Below are 10,237 nucleotides of genomic sequence, written 5' to 3'. Positions count from 1 at the left end.
GAAAAAGTCGCGCCATTTTGCGAAACATTCGTAATGACTACGAAAAAGTCACGACAATTTCCGAAAAAATCGCAAAATACCGATCATTACGAAAAAAACGCATTCGGACGCCTTCGGACCATTCGTGGGTTAGTAAATCAGCCCCCTAGTGTTAGATATATCAAAATGTAAGTTTATAGCTTAATACATAATTACCCACAATTCTATTCATTTTATTCAATTAAACTATGGGATTTTTAGAAGTGTATTTATCAGTGGGTGAAAGTTAGAGTTCAGCATTTGATAAATACACTTCTAAAAATCCCATAGGAGTTAATAGTACATGGGTGAGTTTTATGCATTAGGCTCTAAACTCACATTTTGATAAATCTTACATTACAGTAGTTACAATAGCCCCTACCAACTATACACCATACAATCCAATTCAGCAACAGATAATGTCATTCTTGCCAAGCCTACACTACACAAATAACCACTTGCAGTAAACTCACAGCTGTTTCAGGCAAGTGATCTCTCCAAGTGACCATTATTTCATGATCAAAACTAAATCTATCTTGGTAACCAGTAAAATAGAAATAGTCTTTACTTATGGCTGCTTGGTGTAACAGAGAATCCGACGGATTCCAAATGGGCTCTCACCATTTCACAACTGAGAGAGATTTGGAGAGTAATATGAAGAAGTTATTGCTTTTTCCTGACCGCTTGATAAATACAGACCGTAGTGCTCGAGAATATAAAACCTTATGCTTGGGTGAATACTTAAGATGTCTTCTTTACTTTACGTTTGCCGACACATTTGGGGTGTTAATATTCTAGCTGAATATGTGTGTTGTGCCAGACTCAAACTGATTTGGAAGAATGCCTGCTTCATGTGAGTTAGACTTACAGTCCATCCTCTGCCTTTGCAGTGCATAAAATGTGTAATTTATTCAGGGCAAACCTAAACACAAACACAAGCCTACCAATGCAAACATTCTTTTAAAGCCAAACATATAACAGGAATTTATCACCTTATATGAGTCAGCCACTTTTTAAAAATGAGCTTTTGTAAGATTTGTATTGATAGATGGACCCCTTCCCTGCTGGAATTCTCTCTTTTCTCTTAATTCAGAAATGTTCCTGCATGAGAATGATTTGCCTGATGTCTGTTCGCTTTATGATCATGTTCCTAAAATGAATGATTTTTTTTAAAGAGTCATTATTAAGTTTAAAGAGTTTATTTACGGTCTTCTTTTAAATATATTTTCTCCAGAGCAGAGCTCTTTAAGTTAAGTTTCTTCCATCTGAGCTCTAAAACTCTATCCTCCATAGATAATAAAAGGCACTAAGTTTGCCCGGGAGCAGTAACCCATAGCCAATAAGATTTTAAACAGGTGACCAGTCAATGCTATCTGCTGATTGCTTACTGATCCTGGGCAAACTTAGTGCCTTTTATCAGTCTGCCCAGGAGCAGTAACCCATAGCAACCAATTAGATGTTGCTTTTAAACAGGTCACCAGTAAATGCTTCCTGTTGATTTGTTGTAGGGAAGCCGAACCCCGAAAGTAGGCTATGGAAAGGTTACAATTTTCAACTTCCGTGTTTACGTGACAAAAAGTCACATGATTTTAAGGATTCGGTTCGCCCAGGAGCGTAAATTCATCCGAATCTGAATCCTGATGAAAAAGGCTGAATCTTGAACTAAATCATGGATTCAGTGCATCCCTATTTGGTAGCTATGGGTTACTGCTCCCAACTGAAGTAATTCAGTTTCCCATTACATGGCAACTCCAAAACATCTACTGCAATTATGATTGGAATTTAATATTCATCCCTGTAGTTTTTAATGAGAGGGCAACCTCATTTTCTGCTTGATTATTTGTTACGACCCCTAAGCTTAGCTTCTGAACAGCTGCCCACAGAGCATGTGTGTGTCACTGACCCTTCTAACATCTTAGGTGAACTTTGGGGATGTTAGATGAAGAGAAAACTCCCCATTATATGACATACTTACAGGTACAGTAATTGTATTAGCACTGCCATACAAGCGGGCCATTGTAAGAATGCTTCCTCTCTGGTAGGGCTGCTTATTTTGAGCCTAAATTATAGGCCTACTTGAGACTTTATTGTAACCGTGACAAAATGAAGAAATATCAATAAAACTGCTAGTGTAGAAACATGTGCAGCAAATGTTTTACTATTACCCTCAATTTGGTTTTAATATCAGCAGCCAAAGTGCTGATGTGCCCTCTGGTTAGAGCTCATTTCACAAGAGCAGTTTCAAGATGGTTAAAATGGAAATAGCTCAAAATAAACACTAAAGGTTTAAAAACAACACAATACTGGAATGTTGAAAACTCTAAATGAAAGACTAGGAAAATATGTTTCTACGATAGAGGTTGTCTTGTTTGTACAAGCGTCCACTGGAAGATGGTGAAAATGTTTTAATCCTCTTGGGCAAAAAAATGCACTATTAAAATGTGCCATAATAAATAACACTGTAACTAGTACAATACAAATATCCTATAACTGAACAAAAAGTGGAGTAAGTCAAACATAATATTACAAATCTCCCCACAATTGCTTAAACAAATAGAATTCTACAACCAAATGTCAAGTGACTTACAAAAGTAAAGAAAAAACGTGTATTAAAGAAATACTGTCATGGAAAAACTTGTTTTTTTTTTTCAAAAGGCATCAGTTAATAGAGTTTCTCCAGTAAAGTAGAGTCAATTATTTGCTATGTAAAGAGTGTAGTTTAAAAATATAAAGTATACCATAAAAATTATGACAGAACCCCTTTTATAATGAAGTGGGGGCAGTGCCTTCATAAATAAGAGCTTCAAAGTATCACTGTTACCAAAGACTATTCTCTGACAGGTCCTATTCATGAAAGGAGCATGGTCTATTTAATGTTTCCCCATAGGCCGTAAGAATTTGCTGACTTGTGTGATAATATAGACTATGTGCTGACTACAGAAAGAAAAAAAAATGCCCTGCTGAGTAGCTCAATACTACAGGATGCTGCAATGCCTAATAGGGAGGACCTTACCCAGAATTGCCTGGAAAACTAGTAAATTAATCATGTTTAATGGATCATTAAAAACCTAAACAGTTCCTGAGTAGCTGTTAAGCAGTTCTCTGATCCTGTAGTGTATAGTTCTCTAATAGTGATCAGTGAATTTTTTTGACAGGCATGGATTTGCAGCGAATTTCCGCATTTCACCATTGCCAAATTGTTTTGCGAAACTTCTGTGAAAATTCGGCAATAGTAAGGATATGTGCTAGAACAGGAACCATATCCTTGTTTTATTTGTTATCCTTATCAAAATGAATTCAGTACAACACAAGAGTCTGAATTTCAAAAGCTCAGCACTATTGGTGACTACATTTGCTTTGGATTTTATTGGCAGATAGAGTAGTGTTTATAAAAAAAAGATTTGATGTCTCCTTCAATGATTAACCAATGGCTAGTGAGGAGCGAATTTTTGCCAGGCATGGATTCGCAGCGAATTTCTGCATTTCGCCATTGGCGAATTGTTTTGCAAAACTTTTTTTTTGTTGCACGTCAAATTGGCCCCAAAAAAGGGCACAGTTGCATCAAATTCGCATCAAAAAAGGCGCTGTCGCATCAAACAAAAAGCGGTCACATCAAAAAACTAATAGTTGCAATTGTCGGTTATTTTTTAAAAATCCTGTCTGCCGAGGTAACAAACAGAGGTGTAGGCACCAGGATTTGGGTTTAAAACGGAACACTGGTAAAGGAATTTGGCGTTTCACACATTTGATCTAGCAATTTCTGTGCCGAGGTATTAACTAGGGTTGTAGGCACAGGAACATCATCTGACTTTCAGTTGATGTTCAGCCAGTAATGTAGACTGGCTACAGACTTAACTGAGTCAAATGTGATTGTCGGTGATTTCTCAAAATCCTGTCTGCCGAGGTAACAAATAGAGTTGTAGGCACCAGGATTTGGGTTTAAAACGGAACATTGGCAAAGGAATTTCGCTGTATGTGTTTGGTGGCTTGTAAAACTCTGGTTGCCGAGGTAACGAATAGAAGTATAGGCACTAGGACTTCAGGTCAGAAACGGAACTGAGTTACAATTGTCTAATGGTTTAGCCGATTTGTAGAATCCCGGGTGCCGAGGTAACAAATAGAGGTGTAGGCACCAGGATTCTGCTCTCTTGGGAATGGAAATGCAGGCTTGATCTGTAATGACTTGGAGCACTTATAGTGTTGAATATCGCTAGTTACTACACTTAACTACATAAGCGCCGAAACAACAGGGGTAACGCAAGCCGTGACTTAAATGCAGTTCCTCTTCAGGCAATAATGGGTAGTAATAATGGGTAGTAATATGGTGAATTAGCAACGTTGAATGTAACTCACGTGCCGTATAAGTAAATTACTAACATTAGCGCATTGCATACCAGTTAATAGTTAAGTAAAGCAGATATACGCTTAGGGTCATATTGAGCGGTTTTGTGATACCGAGGTAGCAAATGCGAACGTGACTCCTATATGCATTATATTGCGCATTTGTAAGAAAGTAAGTCCCAATGTTCTTGTGCAAATAATGTGAACGTTAGCAAGCCGAAAGCAACTACAATTGTATCGAGGTAGCAAATACGAATGTGGCTCCCATATGCATTATACTGAGCATCTGTGATAAAACAAGTCCCAATGTTCTTGGGTAAATAAGGTGAACATTAGCAAGCCGAAAGCAATTACAATTGCATCTTCTGTCTGCTCTATAGGAAAGACAGAGAGAAAATTACTAATGAATTGTTAACAGTGCTATTATAATTAGCGACTCTGCCCTTTTGAAAGAAATGTGCGAAAGCTGTAATAAGTGGATAAGTCCGCTCAGTCTTTGACAGACAATACAGATCACCGAAGTTATAACTAATTTATGGCTAAATGTATGCCATAAGGGACAGCATAATTAGTGATCACTTTCCCGCTGAGCCAAATAGTAAGCTTTAATTTATAATTGGTCTGCCTTAATGCAAGAAAAAGGAACTTGTAAATATTGTGCTATAAGCAACTTTATGCTAATCTGACATTGGATTATCACTACAAGGGCTCTATATGTCTCTGAGCTGCACCAGGATTAGTCATATATGATAGATGATCCTGGAAATAGAATACTAGTAAACTGGGGATTAATATTCGGTGAGGTACTAGGACTCAGTAGAGTGAATCAATAGTTAGGAGACCTATTTTGTGCACGAGCACCATAATGATACTTACCCGTGTATAAAGTGAAACATTTACCTGATCCTTTGTATGAAGCAAATATGGATTAAATAAAGACACGACACACGAATGGTGAATTAAAGTTTATTATACGGATGGTGTGATTATTTCCAACTTTCCCATGCAAGAATTATTAGTACTTACCTGAATGAAGGAACTACGACTCCCCTTGTAAATCACACTATGCAGACCAATTATAGTGTTGATACAAATGAAACCAATCACGACAGTTAGAGACACTTTATAAGTAACAATATCCAGGAGGGTAAGAGCTAGAATTGAAACAGTTTCAAGGTGTGATTCTGAACATTTTAAAACTTTTCCTTACTTTCCTATCCATTTTAAGTAATTAATTTTAACTATTAAAAGTAAAAGTTATATTTTAATGATAAGAGGTGTGCCAGTCTTGTCCTTTTCGTGTCTATAACACGATACACTATACTCGCAAATTCCAAATACTGAGCACCCTAATACAAACTACTGGAGTGCGAGGTTCCTCTTACTCTGTACATCAAAAAACTGTGTGCAACAAAAAATAGACACAGGCGACAAAAAAAAAAAATTGCACAACAAATGCGTTTCGCACATTTTTTGCCGTGTCCCAGATTTTCGTGCCGCTTCGCGAATTTTATGGTGAAGCAAAATGGGACAGATTCACTCATCACTACCAATGGCTAATTTTGGAGTCAGAATACATTTTTAAAAATAGCGCTTTTTAAAAACAATACTTTAAACTTGATTTTCTCAGTAAGAAGCTAAATGGTAATGAATATTTTCTTCAGAGTAAAGGTTTGTGCTTAAATTAAGCATTTTTTAGCCAAAACAATCCATTTACTTCAATATGGATTATATGTAGTTGATGTAAAATCTGTATATAGAACTGCTATCAACACATTCACTTGGATCTCTGGGTCTTTGTGCATGTGGACCTCCTGTGGCTTAATGAGCATTGATTAGTATTGCTTTTCAAAATCTTAGGAATGAATAGGGCCCAACACAGCTGAACCGCTATAGCTCACTGTCTGTATATACTATTATTACACCAAGCATCGATCTAAAAGGTTTAATGTGTTGGAACATGAAGACTAGGCATACAGTATGTAGTCTGCTTTACCTGGATATCATCCGTCACTCTGCTTTTTCATCTATGTCTGGTGAGTAGCCAAATAAAGTGATCCGAGTGATCAAAGCTTTGTATTGACCTGTGGCACACACAAAGGGCTGTAGATCAGCAGAAAACAAGACACTGAGGAATTGAATGAAACTTTGTTGTGGAGAAAAATATTGGAGTTCGGACATAGAGGAGATGAGGAATAAAGGAACACAAGAAGCATAAAGGATCAGTAAACGTGTTGAGCAGAAATAAGAGTAGGAAACTAAGATACAAAAGCAAATGACCAAATCCTATCAACCTATTAATAAGGAAATACAGAATCAAATCGCTAGTAGAAGTGGCATTTAAATATTTATTTGAAACCTAAGCAAATACAAAAGGGTCATGCTTGTACAAATCCCTGTGTGAAAAAAGAAACCTGAGAAGAAAATATGCAGTTAACCCAGAAGCACTGTAAATCTGCGTGAAGGATTATTTGGATTATGTATTCCAAAGTGTACATTAGTGTTTATATTATGGACATGTGCTTCCATTGCACTCCTTCCATATGTACATACTATTCATTATAACAATATATAATATAATGCATAGCCATTAATAACAAACATAATGAAAAAACACTAATGAATAATTGGTTGGGGAAAGGGGTCCATATGAAAACCTGTTTTTAGAAGTAGATTTGGAAACATTACATCTGGAATTTTGTTTGGCGGAATAGAAAGATAAATACAATTATACAACAGATTCTTATTCTTATGCTTATTTCCTCTTGAAATATTTGAGGCCAATGCCCCACAAGTCAAGTATCATTTATATATATATCGAAGTAGGCTTCATTTCTGTTAAACAACATTATACTGTACTAAAGCAGGGGTTAGCAAATAATATCCAGAATTACTGAAGCAGTAATTACAGCTGACATTTGGGAAAACATTTGGAAACAAAAAGTTATATTTTTAACACTACAGTGTTTGCCAGTGTGTGTGTGAGTGTGTGTATGTATTGTATGTATCTATGCAATCTGTTTTTTTGTATATGTCATTTTTTTTCCCTTGGGATACAATACATTTTTTATAGGAAGAAACAGCAACACAATGTAACCTTAAGTAGGACTGTGCCTGTGTTGTATTGACAGCAGGGTTTTCCACAAAATATTGACTGTTATATTTGTCACAGAACAAGTCACTTTTTACAATTCTATACAGCATACGCAAAAGAAAAATGTAATTTTTTTTCTGAAACAAGAATGGACTAGTCCACTGACAGTCTGCTTTTTTTCATAACTTAGCATTTATTACACAATGTCATAAAAGCCATACAGATTCAAACCAAATAGCAAATCCACAGTCATTAAATAATTTTGCACAGACAAAGAGACAAAAGTGTTATAATTGGTTACTATAGAGATATGATGCAATCTCAGCATTGCTATGCAGAAGCAGGTACATCAACACTAACTCCTGTTTATGTCTGGTTCCCCTAACAACCCATTCTAATATGTTAGATCAGTGCTGTCCAATTTCTGTGGTACCCAGGGCCGGAATTTTTCTGGCCTACGTGATCGTTATCACATGACCATACCCAATGGTACAGCAAAAGCCTGCCATACTCTGCCTTCCCTACCCTGCCTGTGTGTGTCATACTCTACCTTCCCTACCCTGCCTGTGTGCCATACTCTGCCTGCCCTACGCTGCCTGTGTGTGCCATACTCTGCCTTCCCTACCCTGCCTGTGTGTGTCATACTCTGCCTTCCCTACCCTGCCTGTGCGTGCCAAACTCTGCCTTCCCTACCCTGCCTGTGTGTGCCATACTCTGTCTGCCCTATGCTGCCTGTGTGTGCCATACTCTGCCTTCCTTATCCTGCCTGTGTGTGCCATACGCTGCCTGCCCTATGCTGCCTATGTGTGCCATACTCTGCCTTCCCTACCCTGCCTGTGTGTGCCAAATTCTGCCTGCCCTACCCTGCCTGTGTGTGCCATACTCTGCCTTCCCTACCCTGCCTGTGTGCCAAACTCTGCCTTCCCTACCCTGCCTGTGTGTGCCATACTCTGCCTTCCCTACCCTGCCTGTGTGTGCCATACTCTGCCTTCCCTACCCTGCCTGTGTGTGCCAAACTCTGCCTTCCCTACCCTGCCTGAGTGTGCGCCATACTCTGCCTGCCCTATGCTGCCTGTGTGTGCCAAACTCTGCCTTCCCTACCCTGCCTGAGTGTGCGCCATACTCTGCCTGCCCTATGCTGCCTGTGTGTGCCATACTCTGCCTTCCCTACCCTGCCTGTGTGTGCCATACTCTGCCTTCCCTACCCTGCCTGTGTGTGCCAAACTCTGCCTGCCCTACCCTGCCTGTGTGTGCCATACTCTGCCTGCTCTACCCTGTCTGCAGGGTCAGACTGGGGGGTGAAGGGCCCACCGGGGCTCCCGCCCCAGGGGCCCTGCAGGTGCCTGCCCCACCCCCCTTGCTGGGGCCCCCTTAACCCTCTTCTCAGGGCCCCCCACCCAACATCCTCCCCCGAGAGCGTAAATTTAACGCGCCATGGGAGGAGCGGTCGGGCAGGGGGAATGCAGGTAAGGTCTGGGCTGCCGGGGCACACTAGAGCTGGGGCCAACCGGGATTTTTCCGCCCAGGTGGCCCAGTTCGACTCTGCCTGCCTGTGCCATACTCTGCCTTCCCTACCCTGCCTGTGTGTGACATACTCTGCCTGCCCTACCCTGCCTGTGTGTGCCATACTCTATCTGCCCTATACTGCCTGTTTGTGCCATACTCTGCCTTCCCTACCCTGCCTGTGTGTGCCATACTCTACCTGCCCTATGCTGCCTGTGTGTACCATACTCTGCCTGCCCTATGCTGCCTGTGTGTGCCATACTCTACCTGCCCTACCCTGCCTGTGTGTGCCATACTCTACCTGACCTCTACTGCTCTGAGGTGTGAAGAGGTGAACAATGTGGGTGATTATAGCCTGAGCCTGAGGTGTGAACAATGCAGTGGTTGAACAATGCAGAGATTAAAAGGTGTGAACAACACAGGGGATTACATTTTTAAACAATACAGGGGGATTACAGCCTGAATCTGAGGTGAGAACCATGCGGGGGGGGGGGGGCAGTTAATAACAGTACTGATACCATTTAAAGCTTACACAAGGGTAAGCCATCAAAGCAGCCAGACAGAGGGGGGCCAGTTGGACAGCACTGATATAGAATGTAAGTTCTTTCAGTTTTAGTTCTGCACATTATAGTATAAGAAAAAAAAAAACCTATATGCAGTATAGTGTGTAGTTTTGTGGTTTGAATTTCAGGGTCTTTATTTGAATTCTAATGTGATGCCATTGGCTGTTGCCATCTATAGCTTATTAGTGATAAATACCTGGAAACAATGCCTGGTGTTGTCTATCTAATTTGAAGGCCTCGTCGTAATAAGGCTTTTTCTGCTCCTCTGTGAGTTTTCGCCATTCATATCCTAAATAAATGCTGATATCTTTGTTGCAGAGATCTGGATATGACCGAGCTATACTTTGCTGGTGAATTCTTGCCCATATAATAAATGCATTCATAGGACGTTTTATGCAGCCATTTTTTTCACTGATAAAACTTGTACTGGCCATACCTAGAAAAGAAAAGTCATTTTTAGGGATATTTTTTTAAGGGCAAAAACTATGACAAAATCTTGATCCTTTATTTTCTATTTCAATTATCAAGCAGTGAATAGTGGGGCCAAACCTAAATACTTTAGGTAAATGATTATTTGCTGTCCAAGATAAATGAAGCCCCACATAAAGCTACTTGGTATGAAGTTTGGGGAGAACCTGAATTTACTGTCCTAAATATTCTTGGACTTATGGCTGAATGAATAATACCACAATGTTTTTATATATATGTAACCTTGAGT

The sequence above is a fragment of the Xenopus tropicalis genome, chromosome 3, assembly GCF_000004195.4.
Source record: "Xenopus tropicalis strain Nigerian chromosome 3, UCB_Xtro_10.0, whole genome shotgun sequence".
NCBI classification, from domain to species: Eukaryota; Metazoa; Chordata; class Amphibia; order Anura; family Pipidae; genus Xenopus; species Xenopus tropicalis.
This window is presented reverse-complemented; position numbering follows the sequence as displayed.